This window comes from Aquarana catesbeiana, linkage group LG13, assembly GCF_042186555.1.
Source record: "Aquarana catesbeiana isolate 2022-GZ linkage group LG13, ASM4218655v1, whole genome shotgun sequence".
Classification (NCBI taxonomy): Eukaryota; Metazoa; Chordata; class Amphibia; order Anura; family Ranidae; genus Aquarana; species Aquarana catesbeiana.
Window position 1 is genome coordinate 133,412,213 of NC_133336.1, and position 20,433 is coordinate 133,432,645.

Below are 20,433 nucleotides of genomic sequence, written 5' to 3' on the forward strand. Positions count from 1 at the left end.
TGTTAAAAATAACAAACATGTTATACTTACCTCCTCTGTGTAGTAGTTTTGCACAGAACAGCCCAGATCCTCCTTTTCTCGGGTCTCTCTTCGGCTCTCCTGGCCCCTCCCTCCTGTTGAGTGCCCCCACAGTAAACAGCTTGCTATGGGGGCACCCGAGCCAAGCCACAGCTCCCTGTGTCCATTCAGACATGGAGACAAGGCCTGGCCCCGTCCCCTTTCACTCCTCATTGGCTAACTGACTTTGACTGACAGCAGCGGGAGCCAATGGCGCCACACTGCTGTCTCAGTCAACGGGGAGGGGAGTCCCGGGCAGCCAAGACACTCCTGCAACATCGCTTGATCTAGAGGGACCTCAGATAAGTATTATGTTATGGAAATGTTGGATGTGAGCTTGTTGTCAGAAAGTCCAACCATGTGTATGCTCCATCGAACATTTGCTGTCGGACTTTCCGCCAACAAATGTTTGATAGCATGTTCTCAAATTTTCCGCCAACAAAACTTTGTTGTCGGAAAGTCCAATTGTGTGTACACAAGTCCATCGCACAAAAGTTCACGCATGCTCGGTATCAAGCAGAAGGAGTCGCACTGGCTATTGAACTTGCTTTTTCTCGGCTCGTCGTACGTGTTGTACGTCACCGCGTTCCCATGTTCGTAATTGTTGGCTAACATTTGTGTGACCGTGTGTATGCAAGACAAGTTTGAGCCAACAACCTTCGAACAAAAATCCACGGTTTTGTTGGCGGAAAGTCCGATTGTGTGTACGGGCCATTAAGGGGGGCTGCTGCACACAGAAGGCTTTTAATCTTAATGCATAGAATGCATTAAGATAAAAAAAAAATCCTTCTGCTTTTACAATCACATTAAGTTCACACTGGCATTAAAAGCAGGTGTTTGAAAGGCTTTAAAAACCCCCCTCAAACGCGTATGCACAAGATACAATAGACATCACACAGTGCTGTTCACACTATCAAAACATGATGCTTCATGTTGAGTCAGTCTAGGTTCACATCTATGTGGCTGCACTTGATGCAGTTTTCAGGCACGTTTTGCAGTGCGTTTTGCATTTTTAAACCCTCGTTTTTATGAATTTTTGCATGCAGTTTTTATGCATTTTGCGTTTTACATTTTTTTTTCCATTTAAACACACTGTAAACACACTGTACATTGCTGGTTGCTAAGGAGTGAGCCGAAAAGCCGCCCACCACGTCCCTAACAACCAATGACTCATCAGCTGTTAGCGGGATTCCCCGCTGACAGCTGAATGTAAAAAAAAATTGCTGGCAAAAGCAAAATCGTGAAAAAAACGGCATGGGGTCCCCCACAGGTCAATACCCCGGACCCCCCCACACACACACACAAACACACACAAATACACACCGGGATCATGGTGAGGAGAGGCAGAACGGGGAACTGCCTATGTAAACAAGACGATTCCCCGTTCTGTCAGATGACATGACAGAGATCTACTGTTCCCAGTGATCGGGAACAGTGATCTCTGTGTCATGTTCCAGTAAGCCCATCCCCCCTGACCTGCCTGGCTGCATGCTCGGATAAGGGTCTGGATTTTGGGGGGGACTCCACACCATTTTTTTAAAAATGTTGGCGTGGGGGGGTCCCCTCTGAATCCATACTAGACCCAAAGGGGGATCCCACACCGTTTTTTTCACAATTTATTTTTTTGCCTGGCATTTATTTTTACATTCAGCTGTCAGCGGGGAACCCTGCTGACAGCTGATGACTCATCGGTTGTTAAGGACGCGGCGGCCGGCTTCCCGGCCCACTTCTTAGCAATCAGCTATATACAGTGTTTAACCACTGGCCGACCAGCTCACACAGATATACTGCAGCAGGTCGGCTCTCCTGCGAAAACCGACGTACCTGTAAGTCGGTCTGTGCCTGCCACGTGCCGCACATCCCTTGGACTCGATGTCCACCGGCAAACCCGCGATCGTGGTGAGAACTGTTCCCCGTTCTGCCAGATGACATGACAGAGATCTACTGTTCCCAATGATCGGGAACAGTGATCTCTGTCATGTTCCAGTAAGCCCACCCCCCCTACAGTTAGAACACACCCAAGGAACACACTTAATCCCTTGATCGCCCCCTAGTGTTAACCCCTTCCTTGCCAGTGTCATTTTTACATTGATCAGTGCATTTTTATAGCACTGATCAATGTAATAATGTCACTGATCCCCAAAAAGTATCATTTGGGGTCAGATTTGTCCGCCGCAATGTCGCAGTCCCGCTAAAAATTGCAGATCGCCACCATTATCAGTAAAAGCAATTAAAAAAAAGTCCCTAAATCTATCCCGTAGTTTGTAGATGCGATAAATTTTGCGCAAACCAATCAATATACGCCTATTGCGGGTTTTTTTACCAAAAATATGTAGATGAATATATATCGGCCTAAACTGATGAATAATTTTGTTCTTTTATATTTTTTGGGGATATGTATTATAGCAGAAAGTAAAAAAATATATATATATTTTTTTTTTAAATTGTTGGTCTTTTTCTGTTTATAGTGATGATAACGATTGGTAAGCTGTAGGACTTTCTACCAACAAATGTTTGAGAGCATGTTCTCAAATTTTCCTCCAACAAAACTTTGTTGTTGGAAAGTCAGATCGTGTGTACACAAGTCCGTAACACAAAAGTTTACGCATGCTCGGTATCAAGCAGAAGGAATGCAATAGCTCTGGCTATTGAACTTCCTTTTTCTCGGCTCGTCGTACGTGTTGTACATCACCGCGTTCCCACGTTTTAATTGTTGGCTAACATTTGTGTGACCGTGTGTATGCAAGACAAGTTTGAGCCAACAACCTTTGAACAAAAATCCAAGGTTTTGTTGGCGGAAAGTCCGAGTGTGTGTACGGGCCATTGGGGGGGGGGGGGGGGGGGGGAGGGGGGCTGCTGCACACAGAAGGCTTTTAATCTTAATACACAGAATGCATTAAGATAAAACAACCTACTGCTTTTACAATCACATTAAGTTCACACTGGCATATAAAGGTGTTTGAAAGGCTTTAAAAACGCCCCTCAAACACGTATGCACAAGATACAACAGACATCACACAGTGCTGTTCACACTATCAAAACATGATGCCTCATATTGAGCCAGTCTAGGTTCACATCTATGTGGCCGCACTTGATGCATTTTTCAGGCACATTTTGCAGTGCATTTTCCATTTTTAAATCCTCGTTTTTATGCATTTCATGCATTCTGCGTTTTACATTTTTTTTTCCATTTAAACACACTGGACATTGCTGGTTGCTAAGGAGTGGGCCGAAAAGCCGGCCACCATGCCCTTAACAACCAATGAGTCATCAGCTGTCAGCGGGGAATCCCGCTGACAGCTGAATGTAAAAAAAAATTGCTGGCAAAAACAAGATCATGAAAAAAAACTGCATGGGGTCCCCCACAGGTCAATACCCTGGACCTCCCCCCCACACACACACACGCACGCACGCACAAACACACACAAATACACAAATACACACACACCGCGATCACGGTGAGGAGAGGCAGAACGGGGAACTGCAAACAAGACGATTCCCCGTTTTGCCAGATGACATGACAGAGATCTACTATTCCCAATGATCGGGAACAGTGATCTCTGTCATGTTCCAGTAAGCCCACCCCCCCTACAATTAGAACACACCCAGGGAACACACTTAATCCCTTGATTGTCCCCCAGTGTTAACCCCTTCCCTGCCAGTGTCATTTTTACATTGATCAGTGCATTTTTATAGCACTGATCAATGTAATAATGTCACTGATCCCCAAAAAGTGTCATTTGGGGTCAGATTTGTCTGCCGCAATTTCGCAGTCCCGCTAAAAATTGCAGATCGCCACCATTACCAGTAAAAACAATTTTAGAAAAGTTCCTAAATCCATCCCGTAGTGTGTAGATGCAATACATTTTGCGCAAACCAATCAATATACGCTTATTGCGTTTCTTAAAAATATGCAGATGAATATATATCGGCATAAACTGATGTATAATTTTGTTCTTCTATTTTTTTTTTGGGCTATGTATTATAGCAGAAAGTAAAAAAAAAAATATTTTTTTTTTAAATTGTTGGTCTTTTTCTATTTATAGTGCAAAAAATAAAAACTGGTGATCAAATACCACCAAAAGAAAGCTCTATTTGTGGATAAAAAAGGATGTCTATTTTGTTTGAGTACAGCTTCGCACGACTGCGCAATTGTCAGTTAAAGCGACGAAGTGCCGTATCGCAAAAAATGGCCTGGTTGTTAACCACTTGCCGACCGCCTCACGCATATATACGTGAACAGAGCGGCACGGGCAGGCAAAATCACGTACCTGGTACGTGATTGCCTTCCCGCGGGCGGGGGGTCCGATCGGACACCCCCCCCCGGTGCCAGCGGCGGTCGGCATTTGTCTAGGAGCGATCAGAGATGAGGGGGAGGCCATCCGATCGTGCCCCCCCCCTTGCGATCGCTCCCAGCCAATGAGAAACATCCCCTGCCTGTGTATAGTACACACAGGCAGAGGATGTGATGTCATCTCTCCTCGGCTTGGCAGTTTCCGTTCCGACGCCGAGGAGAGAAGACATCCGAGTAAGTGTAAAACACTACACACACACAGTAGAACATGCCAGGCACACTAAACACCCCCGATCCCCCCCCGATCGCCCCCTGATACCCCCCCAATCACCCCCCCCCCCCCGTCACAAACTGACACCAAGCTGTTTTTTTTTTTTTTTTTCCTCATTACTGATTGGTGTCAGTTTGTGACAGTTAGAAGTGGTAGGGCAGTGAGTATTAGCCCCCTGTAGGTCTAGGGTACCCCCCTAACCTCCCCTAATAAAGTTTTAACCCCTTGATCACCCCCCGTCACCAGTGTCGCTAAGCGATCATTTTTCTGATCGCTGTATTAGTGTCGCTGGTGACGCTAGTTAGTGAGGTAAATATTTAGGTTCGCCGTCAGCGTTTTATAGCGACAGGGACCCCCATATACTACCTAATAAATGTTTTAACCCCTTGATTGCCCCCTAGTTAACCCTTTCACCACTGATCACTGTATAACCGTTACGGGTGACGCTGGTTAGTTTGTTTATTTTTTATAGTGTCAGGGCACCCGCCGTTTATTACCGAATAAAGGTTTAGCCCCCGATCGCCCGGCGGTGATATGCGTCGCCCCAAGCAGCGTCAGATTAGCGCCAGTACCGCTAACACCCACGCACGCAGCATACGCCTCCCTTAGTGGTATAGTATCTGAACGGATCAATATCTGATCCGATCAGATCTATACTAGTGTCCCCAGCAGTTTAGGGTTCCCAAAAACGCAGTGTTAGCGGGATCAGCCCAGATACCTGCTAGCACCTGCATTTTGCCCCTCCGCCCGGCTCGGCCCAGCCCACCCAAGTGCAGTATCGATCGATCACTGTCACTTACAAAACACTAAACGCATAACTGCAGCGTTCGCAGAGTCAGGCCTGATCCCTGCGATCGCTAACAGTTTTTTTGGTAGCGTTTTGGTGAAATGGCAAGCACCAGCCCCAGGCAGCGTCAGGTTAGTGCCAGTAGCGCTAACACCCACGCACCGTACACCTCCCTTAGTGGTATAGTATCTGAACGCATCAATATCTGATCCGATCAGATCTATACTAGCGTCCCCAGCAGTTTAGGATTCCCAAAAACGAAGTGTTAGCGGGATCAGCCCAGATACCTGCTAGCACCTGCGTTTTGCCCCTCCGCCTGGCCCAGCCCAGCCCACCCAAGTGCAGTATCGATCGATCACTGTCACTTACAAAACACTAAACGCATAACTGCAGCGTTCGCAGAGTCAGGCCTGATCCCTGCGATCGCTAACAGTTTTTTTTTGTAGCGTTTTGGTGAACTGGCAAGCGCCAGCGGCCTAGTACACCCCGGTCGTAGTCAAACCAGCACTGCAGTAACACTTGGTGACGTGGCGAGTCCCATAAGTGCAGTTCAAGCTGGTGAGGTGGCAAGCACAAGTAGGTGTCCCGCTGCCACCAAGAAGAAGACAAACACAGGCCCGTCGTGCCCATAGTGCCCTTCCTGCTGCATTCGCCAATCCTAATTGGGAACCCACCGCTTCTGCAGCGCCCATACTTCCCCCATTCACATCCCCAACCAAATGCAGTCGGCTGCATGAGAGGCATTTTCTTTATGTCCTCCCGAGTACCCCTACCCAACGAACCCCCCCAAAAAAGATGTCGTGTCTACAGCAAGCGCGGATATTGGCGTGACACCCGCTATTATTGTCCCTTCTGTCCTGACAATCCTGGTCTTTGCATTGGTGAATGTTTTGAACGTTACCATTCACTAGTTGAGTATTAGCGTAGGGTACAGCATTGCACAGACTAGGCACACTTTCACAGGGTCTCCCAAGATGCCATCGCATTTTGAGAGACCCGAACCTGGAACCGGTTACAGTTATAAAAGTTACAGTTACAAAAAAAAGTGTAAGAAAAAAAAAAAAAAAACACAAACAAAAATAAAAAAAAATAAATAGTTGTCATTTTATTGTTCTCTCTCTCTCTATTCTCTCTCTCTATTGTTCTGCTCTTTTTTACTGTATTCTATTCTGCAATGTTTTATTGTTATTATGTTTTATCATGTTTGCTTTTCAGGTATGCAATTTTTTATACTTTACTGTTCACTGTGCTTTATTGTTAACCATTTTTTTGTCTTCAGGTACGCCATTCACGACTTTGAGTGGTTATACCAGAAAGATGCCTGCAGGTTTAGGTATCATCTTGGTATCATTCTTTTCAGCCAGCGGTCGGCTTTCATGTAAAAGCAATCCTAGCGGCTAATTAGCCTCTAGACTGCTTTTACAAGCAGTGGGAGGGAATGCCCCCACCGTCTTCCGTGTTTTTCTCTGGCTCTCCTGTCTCAACAGGGAACCTGAGAATGCAGCCGGTGATTCAGCCAGCTGACCATAGAGCTGATCAGAGACCAGAGTGGCTCCAAACATCTCTATGGCCTAAGAAACCGGAAGCTACGAGCATTTTATGACTTAGATTTCGCCGGATGTAAACAGCGCCATTGGGAAATTGGGGAAGCATTTTTTCACACCGATCTTGGTGTGGTCAGATGCTTTGAGGGCAGAGGAGAGATCTAGGGTCTAATAGACCCCAATTTTTTCAAAAAAGAGTACCTGTCACTACCTATTGCTATCATAGGGGATATTTACATTCCCTGAGATAACAATAAAAATGATTAAAAAAAAAAATGAAAGGAACAGTTTAAAAATAAGATAAAAAAGCAAAAAAATAATAAAGAAAAAAAAAAAGCACCCCTGTCCCCCCTGCTCTTGCGCTAAGGCGAACGCAAGCGTCGGTCTGGCGTCAAATGTAAACAGCAATTGCACCATGCATGTGAGGTGTCACCGCGAACGTCAGATCGAGGGCAGTAATTTTAGCAGTAGACCTCCTCTGTAAATCTAAAGTGGTATCCTGTAAAGGCTTTTAAAGGCTTTTAAAAATGTATTAATTTTGTTGCCACTGCACGTTTGTGCGCAATTTTAAAGCATGTCATGTTTGGTATCCATGTACTCGGCCTAAGATCATCTTTTTTATTTCATCAAACATTTGGGCAATATAGTGTGTTTTAGTGCATTAAAATTTTAAAAAGTGTGTTTTTTCCACAAAAAATGCGTTTGAAAAATCGCTGCGCAAATACTGTGTGAAAAAAAAAATGAAACACCCACCATTTTAATCTGTAGGGCATTTGCTTTAAAAAAATATATAATGTTTGGGGGTTCAAAGTAATTTTCTTGCAAAAAAAAATAATTTTTTCATGTAATCAAAAAGTGTCAGAAAGGGCTTTGTCTTCAAGTGGTTAGAAGAGTGGGTGATGTGTGACATAAGCTTCTAAATGTTGTGCATAAAATGCCAAGACAGTTCAACCCCCCCCCCCAAATGACCCCATTTTGGAAAGTAGACACCCCAAGCTATTTGCTGAGAGGCATGTCGAGTCCATGGAATATTTTATATTGTGACACAAGTTGCAGGAAAGAGACAAATTTTTTTTTTTTTTTTTTTTTTTGCACAAAGTTGTCACTAAATGATATATTGCTCAAACATGCCATGGGAATATGTGAAATTACACCCCAAAATAAATTCTGTTGCTTCTCCTGAGTATGGGGATACCACATGTGTGGGACTTTTTGGGAGCCTAGCCACGTATGGGACCCCGAAAACCAAGCACCGCCTTCAGGCTTTCTAAGGGCGTAAATTTTTGAATTCACTCTTCACTGCCTATCACAGTTTCGGAGGCCATGGAATGCCCAGGTGGCACAAAACCCCCCCAAATGACCCCATTTTGGAAAGTAGACACCCCAAGCTATTTGCTGAGAGGTATAGTGAGTATTTTGCAGACCTCACTTTTTGTCACAAAGTTTTGAAAATTGAAAAAAGAAAAAAAAAAAAATTTTTTTCTGGTCTTTCTTCATTTTCAAAAACAAATGAGAGCTGCAAAATACTCACCATGCCTCTTAGCAAATAGCTTGGGGTGTCTACTTTCCAAAATGGGGTCATTTGGGGGGGTTTGTGCCATCATGGCATTTTATGGCCTTCAAAACTGTGATAGGCAGCGAGGAGTGAAATCAAAAATGTATGCCCTTAGAAATCCTGAAGGCGGTGCTTGGTTTTTGGGGCGGCTAGGCTCCCAAAAAGTCCCACACATGTGGTATCCCCGTACTCAGGAGAAGCAGCTGAATGTATTTTGGGGTGCAATTCCACATATGCCCATGGCCTGTGTGAGTAATATATCATTTAGTGACAACTTTTTGTAAATTTTTTTTTTTTTTTTGTCATTATTTAATCACTTGGGACAAAAAAAATAAATATTCAACGGGCTCAACATGCCTCTCAGCAATTTCCTTGAGGTGTCTACTTTCCAAAATGGGGTCATTTGGGGGGGTTTGTACTGCCCTGCCATTTTAGCACCTCAAGAAATGACATAGGCAGTCATAAACTAAAAGCTGTGCAAATTCCAGAAAATGTACCCTAGTTTGTAGACGCTATAACTTTTGCGCAAACCAATAAATATACGCTTATTGACATTTTTTTTACCAAAGACATGTGGCCGAATACATTTTGGCCTAAATGTATGACTAAAATTGAGTTTATTGGATTTTTTTTATAACAAAAAGTAGAAAATATCATTTTTTTTCAAAATTTTCGGTCTTTTTCCGTTTATAGCACAAAAAATAAAAACGGCAGAGGTGATCAAATACCATCAAAAGAAAGCTCTATTTGTGGGAAGAAAAGGACGCAAATTTCGTTTGGGTACAGCATTGCATGACCGCGCAATTAGCAGTTAAAGCGACGCAGTGCCGAATTGTAAAAAGTGCTCTGGTCAGGAAGGGGGTAAAACCTTCCAGGGCTGAAGTGGTTAAGGGGCCAAAACACATCAAAAATCGCATCACAAACACAATACTTGCGTTTTATGGTGAGATTCCATTGAAGTCTTTTACATGCAAAATGCAGGAAAAAAAAGTCCCCGACCCTTTCCAAAAATGCACTGGCTTCAAAACGCATAGATGTGAACACGTACAGTCAGGTTCATAAATATTGGGACATCGACACAACTCGAATCTTTTTGGCTCTATACACCACCACAATGGATTTGAAATGAAACAAACAAGATTACTTTAACGGCAGACTTTGTGCTTTAATTTGAGGGTATTTACATCCAAATCAGGTGAACGGTGTAGGAATTACAACAGTTTGTATATGTGCCTCACACTTTTTAAGGGATCAAAAGCAATGGGGCAGATTAACAATCATCCATCAAACTTTTACTTTTTAATACTTGGTTGCAAATCCTTTGCAGTCATTTACAGCTTGAAGTCTGGAACGCATAGACATCACCAGACGCTGGGTTTCATCCCTGGTGATACTCTGCCAGGCCTCTACTGCAACTGTCTTCAGTTCCTGTTTGTTCTTGGGGCATTTTCCCTTCAGTTTTGTCTTCAGCATGTGAAATGCATGCTCAATCGGATTCAGGTCAGGTGATTGACTTGGCCATTGCATAACATTCCACTTCTTTCCCTTAAAAAACTCTTGGGTTGCTTTCGCTGTATGCTTTGGGTCATTGTCCATCTGCACTGTGAAGCGCCGTCCAATGAGTTCTGAAGAATTTTGCTGAATATGAGCAGATAATATTGCCCAAAACACTTCAGAATTCATCTTGCTGCTTTTGTCAGCAGTCACATCATCAATAAATACAAGAGAACCAGTTCCGTTGGCAGCCATACATGCCCACGCCATGACACTACCACCCCCATGCTTCACTGATGAGGTGGTATGCTTTGGATCATGAGCAGTTCCTTTCCTTCTCCATACTCTTCTTTTCCCATCACTCTGGTACAAGTTGATCTTGGTCTCATCTGTCCATAGTATATTGTTCCAGAACTGTGAAGGCTTTTTTAGATGTTGTTTGGCAAACTCTAATCTGGCCTTTGTGTTTTTGAGGCTCACCAATGGTTTACATCTTGTGGTGAACCCTCTGTATTCACTCTGGTGAAGTCTTCTCTTCATTGTTGACTTTGACACACATACACCTATCTCCTAGAGAGTGTTCTTGATCTGGCCAACTGTGAAGGGTGTTTTCTTCACCAGGGAAAGAATTCTTCGGTCATCCACCACAGTTGTTTTCCATGGTCTTCTGGGTCTCTTGGTGTTGCTGAGCTCACCGATGTGTTCTTTCTTTTTAAGGATCAAACAGTTGATTTGGCCACACCTAATGTTTTTGCTATCTCTCTGATGGGTTTGTTTTGTTTTTTGAGCCTAATGATGGCTTGCTTCACTGATAGTGACAGCTCTTTGGATCTCATATTGAGAGTTGACAGCAACAGATTCCAAATGCAAATAGCACACTTGAAATTAACTCTGGACCTTTTATCTGCTCTTTGTAAATGGGATAATGAGGGAATAACACACACCTGGCCATGGAACAGCTGAGCAGCCAATTGTCCCATTACTTTTTTTACCTAAAAAGTAGGAGGCACATATACAAACTGTTGTAATTCCTACACCATTCACCTGATTTGGATGTAAATACCCTCAAATTAAAGCTGAAAGTCTGCAGTTAAAGCACATCTTGTTCGGTTCATTTCAAATCTATTGTGGTGGTGTATAGAGCCAAAAAGATTAGAATTGTGTCAATGTCCCAATATTTATGGACCTGACTGTACCATAGGAAACCATGTTAAATGGACTGTAGTGCATTTCTGCAAACTGCAAAATGCACTAAAATATGCATAGGTCAGGAGGTGTTGAAAGCCTTTCAACGCCTTCCATTCAAGTTTATTGTAACGCTTTACAAAAGCTCTGGCAGGCAGTTGTGTTACGGTTACAGGGCGTTAACTATGTAATTATGTTAAGACTAGTTTATTTACTGTAAAGGAATAGGCATTTGTGGAACAGTTTTAATGTGCCTTAACGCTCATCAAATGCTTCAAAACTGCCCATAAGGCATTAGTGGAGCATTTTTAACTCGTCATTAATGCTTGTAAAATGCCAGTCTAACACGCATACTGTAGCTCATTAATGCGAGTTTAACACCCATACTAATGCTATAGGAGTGTTTGTTAAGTGTTAGAAATTTAGTCAAGGGTGAACAAGCCCTAAAACAAAAATTCCACTGAAAATCACTTTTATATAATTGAATTATTAGTTTTATACAGGATTTATATAGTGCCGACAGTTTATGCAGCGCTTTAATTTATACTGTATTTAAACAGATAATATCAAAAATATATTAGTAAAGGCTGAACTACCAGAGAGTCTGTATATCTTGAAAGCATTATCCCTATAAGTGCTAATTACATTGATTTCTGCAAAGGTGAGCATACACCATAAAATGTATTTGTACAATCTCCTTTAGCTCTACCAGTAACTGTGTAGCACAAGAGACTGTCTGATTTTATGCTAATTGAATAGATTGTTTAGGTTTGACCTCATATTACATAGTTTTGGTAAATCTAAATGAGATTGTACAGGTAGATTGTATAGTGTATAGGTTGAAATGACTGTGGTCGTATTAGTGAACCTGCAACAAGAACAGTTGATTACTGTTAATGAAACTTTTTTATTTGCAATTTTGCATTAATATTTTAATTTTCAAGATAGGCTTTCCTTCTTCTCAGTCCACGCAGTTGTACTTAGTAGCATATGGCCAGCTTAAAGTGGAGTTCCACCCACTTTTACAACTCTTCAGCATCCCTCACAAAACTGTGCACTGTAAACAAATTGGATATTTTTTTAATTTTTTTCTCAGCACCTACTGTATATCTGCTGTATTCATTTTTTCCTTCCTCCTCCCTGGCCGCGGCCCATCGCATCATTTCCTGTTTGTAATGCATTCTGGGAAGGGGCGGCAACTTCCTCTGAAACTGCCGTTGCTATGGAAACCTGACCTGAAACCTATTACACTGCTTGTGCTGCACTGAGCATGTGTGAGATCTGCAAGGATGAGATCCAGGAAGAAATACAGTCTGGCTTCAGATGCCCACACTTAAGATGGCCACGGCCTGCTGTAAGTTTATAAAATAGCAAACTACTGCTATAAACTAACAAAACAGACCTTAGTTTACAGACTAACTTTACTAGAATACATTAAGCTTGTGTATTATAGGGGTATTTTTATTTAAAAAAGTATAATTTCGGCCGGAACACCACTTTAAGACCTAATAACAGCTACACATGCTTCAATTTTATTATCTGGTGTGGTCAATATAATGGAATCGGCAAACAATCAAATTGGCATAACTTCCCTTCTGGTTAATTTAGACTCAATTTAGATCAGATTCAATCACCCAGTCAATCCACCAGGGTGGAAAATGACCAATCATGAAAATGGTCAATTGACCAGCAGCACTGAGTAGCTTTGTTCCTATTTGTATCATCCAATTGTGGATCAAAAACACATCCTCACATGTGTCATATCGATTGAAGCGGTTGTTGACTATCGATTGATTATTCCTGTTGGGAGAGATGGATTGGAAATGAAATCAATCATTTATCAAAGCTTTTATGGCCACTATTAAACTGACCATAAACTATATATTCTGATAGTACAATTGTCTTTGGATCTACCTTCAATTATGTATGCAAGGGCCTGTGTGATTTGATACAACTTTATTGGAACATTTTTTGCTTATCCTCACATTATGTAGTTTGGTAGATCGGAAATGGCACAGAAAGTGTACAATCAGATTGTATAGTGTATTGCCAGCATTACACACAGGAAACTGTTCGGAATTGTAAAATCATGACATGGTATAATGTAGCTCCCCCACACAAACTTTCATAAGTTTCCATAGACTTTTTGAGATAGGCAGATAAATAAATTCAATATTTAATTGTTGTGGGGTTTTTTTTTTTTTTTGTTTTTTTTTGTTTTTTGTTATCATTACAAAGGTGCCAACCTGCACCCAACTCCTGAGTTTTGCTCCTTGGATCAATTTCAGAACTTCCATGCCATCCTGTTATATCTATATAAGCTTAGAGATTGAACACTTCTTCTGTATCTCGTCCCTCTTGCATCTTCCAGATATATTAAAGGGGGCACAGGGGATGAAGATGTACCCAGGGTGATGGTACTCTTGTGCCTGCAAGTTACCTAATATCATCAATAAATATGGGGATTTCTGTTATTCTCTACTAATCCATGTACTGTACCCAAATACATCATCATGAAAAAAGAGATAGGTCTATGTGCAAATTGGAACAGCAATAGATCTGTTACTTATAGCAACCAACCAAGATTGGTCCACGAATCTGAATGATTGCTGTAGGCGCCATCTCCGATTTAAAAAACAGTCCCACTGTGAGTTACCTGTGATGGTGTTATTACAGCAATGGACACACTTCGTATAAAATATGTCTATGGGCTCTCCTGATTTATAATAAATTGACTTAAACTACGTAGAGGGTTCTTTACTGTAAGAGTGGCAAGGATGTGGAATTCCCTTCCATAGGCGGTGGTCTCAGCGGGGAGCATTGATAGCTTCAAGAAACTATTAATCACCTGAATGACCGCAATATACAGGGATATGTAATGTAATACTGACACATAATCACACACATAGGTTGGACTTGATGGACTTGTGTCTTTTTTTCAACCTCACCTACTATGTAACTATGTAACTATGACTGGTTTAATAAGGCATAAAGGAAAGTGCAAATTGCAGTAAAACTCAGCATAGCAACCAGTCAGCGTTCATCTTTCTATACTGTGATACTTAGTAGATTTAATTGGTTGCTATTGATTAATGCAGAATACCAAATAAATGCTGTTAACACTACTTCTTTAAAAAATGTTATTATTTGTCTTAACATTTCAGTTATGAAATGATTGAACAAATATAATAAAACTATATTAATGTTTTATGTTGTTTATTAATACAATAGTAATGGAAAATTAAGTCACATGCTGTATGGTGTATACAACCTTGAACACACAGAATGGTCTACTCTGAGCAGTTACACAGTACTTCCAGTCTCTCAGGTTCATGGCTGCAGGTGAATATATTGCATATTGGTTTTACTCAAGTTATTAACATTTCCTGATTTTATTGCTGTTGCATCCAATTAAATGCCTAGAGGTTCCTGCAGAATGAGAGCATGTGCCAAAGTGTTCTGTGGGGCAGGGATAAGATGTTGGGACCTCCAAATGGGAGGGGAGAAGTTCTGCCCCCTTCACAGTTACTTACTATAAGTAAAAGACAGACACTTGCATTTTAACATACAGCAGCTAGATTCAGGGTAAATATTTAATGAGCAGATAATAATGTTGGTAGTCTACAAGGAGCAGTTAAATTCCAAGAAAAACAGACACTGAACTAATTAGCCAAGCAACCCAACAGCTGCAAAAATCGAGCTAAAAGAAAGGCATAAGGATACTTCATACCATTGATTAAAAGTATCCAGAAATTACTTAGAAAGGTCAAATGGACACCTTAGGAAGAGAAGGACCATGGGAAGGATGGAAGGGCAGTGTACAACCAGCCCTGATGTTCTCATTTGTATTTCTAGTCTGCCTAGAAGCCTGCATGTGGGTAAGAAGCCATGGGCAGAAAAGGAGCCCTCCTGGACCATTCCCCTGGCCTTTTGTGGGAAATGCCATGCAGTTAGGACAAACACCTCACCTTACCTTTTGTAAGATGGCTCAGAGGTATGGCAATGTGTTTAAGATCAGACTGGGGAGCCATGACATTGTGGTCCTAAATGGAAGCTCCACCATCAGAGAAGCACTGGTGAAGCACAGCTCTGAATTTGCAGGAAGACCTAATTTCACATCCTTCAAAATTATATCTGGAGGGAAGAGTATGGCTTTTGGTGGCTACAGTGACATGTGGAAGATTCAAAAGAGAATAGCTCACTCAACCCTAAGAGCATTCTCCACCATCAATACAGAAACCAAAAAGCAATTTGAACAGCACGTAATATCAGAAGTCCAAGACCTGATCCAGGTTTTCTTGCATTTAAGTTCTGGAGGTCAGTGCTTTGACCCTTACCATGAGTGTACTGTGGCTGTCGCCAATGTCATCTGTGCTTTGTGCTTTGGGAAACGATATAGTCATGATGACCAGGAGTTCAAAGCCTTGGTTGGAAGAAACGACAAATTTGGACAAACAGTGGGTGCTGGAAGTCTAGTAGACATCATGCCCTGGCTTCAAGCCTTCCCCAACCCTGTGAGGAGCCTCTACCGTAGTTTCAAGGACTTGAACATTGAGTTCTTTGATTTCGTGAAAAGTAAAGTTACCCAACACCGAGAGACCTACAAACCCGAGGTCACCAGAGACATGAGCGATGCGTTCATAGGTGTTATAGAACATGGGTCGGGAGCTGGTCTGGGCAAAGACTATGTGGAGGGAACTGTGACAGATCTTCTAGGTGCAGGTCAGGACACCAACTCTACAGCTCTGACTTGGATCATACTCTTACTCATCAAATACCCCCACATCCAGCAGAAGATACAAGACGAGATTGACAGAGTGGTGGGTCAGGACAGGCTACCCACTTCTGGGGATAAACCCCACCTGTCCTACGTGCAAGCCTTCATCTATGAAGCTCTGCGCTTCACTAGCTTTGTACCCCTGACCATCCCGCACTCCACCACCAGCAATGTCATCATTAATGGCTTTTGCATAAAAAAGGACACCGTGGTCTTTGTCAACCAGTGGTCAGTAAACCACGATGAGACCACATGGAGCAATCCTGACATTTTTGACCCTGAGAGGTTCCTGGATGAACATGGACAACTGGACAGAGATCTTACCAATGGGGTGATGATCTTCTCAATGGGGAAACGGAGATGTATTGGAGATCAGCTTTCCATGCTGCAGATGTTTCTCTTCACCACTATCATGCTGCATCAGTTGTCTTTCCATGCCAACCCCAAAGAAGAACTAACCATGGATTGTATCAGTGGTCTGTCTCTGAAGCCTGTTCCATACACAGTGACTGTGAGAGCCCGCAGGCATGCAGCAAGCGAAGTCTTCGCACTGTAAAGCTTTGTACATAGTCTGAGCTTTCTGAACTCTCATCGGCTTTCCATGAAAGGATTACAACCAGCACCTTTACAGTCTCCAGATCCAGAACCATGCCAGTCTACTGATCTGTGATCCTTGCCCTTTGTATTGGGCAGACTGGTCAGTACATGGAACAAATGGTGACCTGTAACTGACATCTTTAGTGTACCAGAAGCAATAACTCCGTTTCATTGCTGGCAGCTCCATTCTTAGACTTGTAGTTCCACCATAGGAAAAAAAAGTCCCCGGTCGTTTCTATCCATGTAAGCAGAAGCGTCCTTATTGGTGGTGGGGTATTGGCGTCCTGTGCGCTCAGCCAGCTCTGCTTCCAGCGTGAGCAGCAGGCGGAGTCCGGGGAGTCACCGTGCCGCCTCATTACCTGCTGCGCTTCCACACTGTCAGCGCTATATTCACACACAGCCCGGTGCTAGCTTCCCATCTGCCAAGGCAAACAATCCTATAACTTGTATCACTTGTAAATAATTTATACTACTATGTCCCTAAAATCTATGTATTAAGATGAGCTCTATAGTGGCCAGTAAATCAGTATTATTAGATGCAATGAGAATGATTTCCTAATTACAGCAGTAGTTCACTAAAACATTTTATATTGGTTTATATTGCTTTGCATTATCAGTTTAAAAGAAAGATTATTATATTGTGTATCATGATGTACCAGGAAAGGATAAGATCAGGTTTACATTTTACACATTGATCTGTTTCTTGAAACATATGTTCTTAGATGTTCGTCTTTGCTACATTCTTGTATGAGATAAAAGTAGTAGTAGTCCCGGATGGTGACACTGTGACAATGCTGATTTCTAGGGACAAGAGTCCCCACCATACACAAATTATATGACAGCGGGCTAATTCTATACACTAGAACTGTCTAATACCGGTAATTTACATAAATAGTAAATATATGTGTAATCAATCACATCTTATTCATTTTTTCCTATATTTGTATATAGGACATTTGTATATTTATTGTTTAAAAATTAAATGAGGTTTACTATACGGTATATACAATATACTGCAATAAGTTGTCTGGCATCAAGAACAGAACAGAATACAATTCTATAATAATCCATTAAAATAAAAATATAAAAACCAGAAAAGAATCAGGCTTGAAATTCTGAGACAGGAGTACAATCGATGCTTTACCTTCATATTGTCGCAGAAATACATCAGACACACTCCAATAAAAATCGGTTTGGATCCTGTGTGTATCCCTTCTGTCCTGATAAAGCTTACCTTGATTCCTGCATTTATCTTTGATACCTTGCTGATGCAATTAGGTGAGACATGTGTAAACTGATTGATAAATGGTATTAAATGTCTTGGTCGGGTACCACTAAATTTAGAAGGGATGATCCAGAACTGGTTTTCTAAACAGTTTTAAACAAATATTGATTTGTTTATAGATATTAAGTGTCACATTAAGAAAATCTGTTATCTTTTTGTACAATTCTAATTAGTAGAGCTTGTACAGAAATGATAACTTTTGCACTCTTGTAAACAACATTTATTATCTCTTAATTGTAGCAGTAGTAGAAAAAGTGTAGCAATAATATGTTGGTTAACTATATTTAACATGAATCAATTGATAAAGTAACAAAATAAATTTGGATTGATTTTTAAGCAACATTTAGACATCTTTCTTTTATTGCAGCATGTAAATGTAATTAACATACATAAATATTTTAGAAAAATATTTCAAATGTGCAATGCATCATTTCAGACCAATTCTTTCAATGTGTTCTTATGTAAACAAATTTATGTACACACATTTTAATTGGGGAAGGAATACCCCTGGACTACATAATGCTGATATCAATGAGGTGACTGCCAATATATGTTTAAAGTGTATGTTAACCCTAACAATGAACTCTTATTTGCTCCCTTTGCCTATTATTTTGTCTTGTGAAAGATATTTATTAACTAGTGTACAGACAATACCTAGCCTATAAAAAAAAAAAAAATTCTAGACTACAATTTATATCTGGAACCACAATTCTTCCAAAACAGCTGCATTAACAATTTAAGTGTGATATACCCAGCAAGCAAATTTCACAAATAGCCCAGCAAAGTTGTCTCCATGTCAAGCACCTGGCTATATGTAGGAGTATTTATAGTATTCAAATTTTCCTTTGACCAAGCTGGAAGGTTGAAGCAAGCACAGCTGGTATAGTGTTAAATATGTGCTTTGGTAAATTTGCCTTATCCGTAGAATCTTAGGGAAGATAATTTAAGAGTATCTATCAATATCAGATCCAGGTCTACAGAACCCCAGAATTTTAACAAAATGAACGACGGTTGTGCATGGTATATGGTAAGACCATCCATTAAAGGTAAACTTTTACTACCACCATAGGAAAAAAAATGAAAGGGTTGGATATTCTGGGATATATAGTGTCAGGCCTCTCAGCCTCAGAAATCACTACATCACTGCAGAAGGATTTTGTGTATACATTATTTGGTTATTGTTAATTAATGTATTAGGTTAAAACATAAAACCTCCTTTCTGTTTTTTCAAAAAAAGGACTGTTGTCTTATAGGTACTTATGTTAGCTGTTCACTAAGAACAACACACAGAAAGACGTCTGTCTATCATAAAACCTATGTCCAGGTTCTGTTGAGATCTTTTTGTAGGGATTGAACTGTGCATGGTCATCCTAAGGTCCGGTGGGTGGGGTGGTTGGCAGGTTGAAGGATTTAGCAAATATATGTTTATTTAGAGCACCCTTTCAGTATGTTTGGAATACCCTATCAGTAATCAGTACCATCTTTTACAAAGTTAACAAAAACTGTGAAACTGTATCTGGTTGAGGGATACATACAGCAAAGTAACAGTTATTTAACACAAATACAGATTTGTTCTTCTAGTTTTTCTTTGTATATGACCTCTTTTCCCACAAAAACTGATTGAAGGTTAAGATGACCGTGGGCACCAGAGGGCAGTGAGGCGAGCAGTTGAGTGACTGAGCAAGATAATGAACTAATACAAAAAAGTAATTAAAAGACAGAATTGCTTAAACATGGGGAAAAAAATCAGACCCTAACCTGATGGAAATAACGTCCCATGAACCGATGAGAACTGTTCCTGCAAAGAGGTCTGGAAATATCAATTAAATCTTAACAGTCAGCAGTTTCCTAAGGAGGAATGGTTCAAAATTCCACCTTAACAAGCAAATGCTTGGTTGAGGATATTGCTAAAGTGGGGTTTAGTATTTCATAAATACAAAGATTCACATACTTTTTGTAGCCCAGAATGTGACCATTTAAAAATTGGGTTTAGTAAACAGTTATTTGATCGTTATTCGTTTAAGCAGTTTGTTCTTGTCTATGTTTGTGAAGTTTAACCCCTTCATGCCTAAGACTTTTTCTGACATTTGTTACTTACAAGTTAAAATCCGTATTTTTTGCTAGAAAATTACTTAAAACCCCCAAACATTATATATGGGATTTTTTTAAGCAGAGACCCTAAAGAATAAAATGGCGATCATTGCAATATTTTATGTCACGCTGTATTTGCTCAGTGGTCTTTCAAATGCAATTTTTTTGGAAGAAATACACTTTCATGAATTAAAAAAAAAACAAAACAGTAAAGTTAGCCCAATTTTTTTGTATAATGTGAAAGATGATGTTACACCAAGTAAATAGCAACTTAATATGTCACGCTTTAAAACTGCACACACTCGTGGAATGGCGACAAACTATGGTACTTAAAAATCTCCATAGGTGATGGTTACCAGTTTAGAGTTACAGACGGGGTCTTGTGCTAGAATTATTGCTCTCGCTCTGATGATCGCGGTGATGCCTCACACGTGTGGTTTAAACATTGTTTTCACTTGCGGGCGAGACTTACGTATGCGTTCAATTCTGCGCACAA

At 41.1% G+C, this 20,433-nt stretch overlaps 1 pseudogene; it reads left to right on the forward strand.

Moving 5' to 3' along the window:
• The first annotated feature begins 14,733 nt into the window (after positions 1–14,733).
• Positions 14,734–19,130, forward strand: LOC141117623 (cytochrome P450 1B1 pseudogene; annotated as a pseudogene).
• The last annotated feature ends 1,303 nt before the right edge of the window (positions 19,131–20,433 follow it).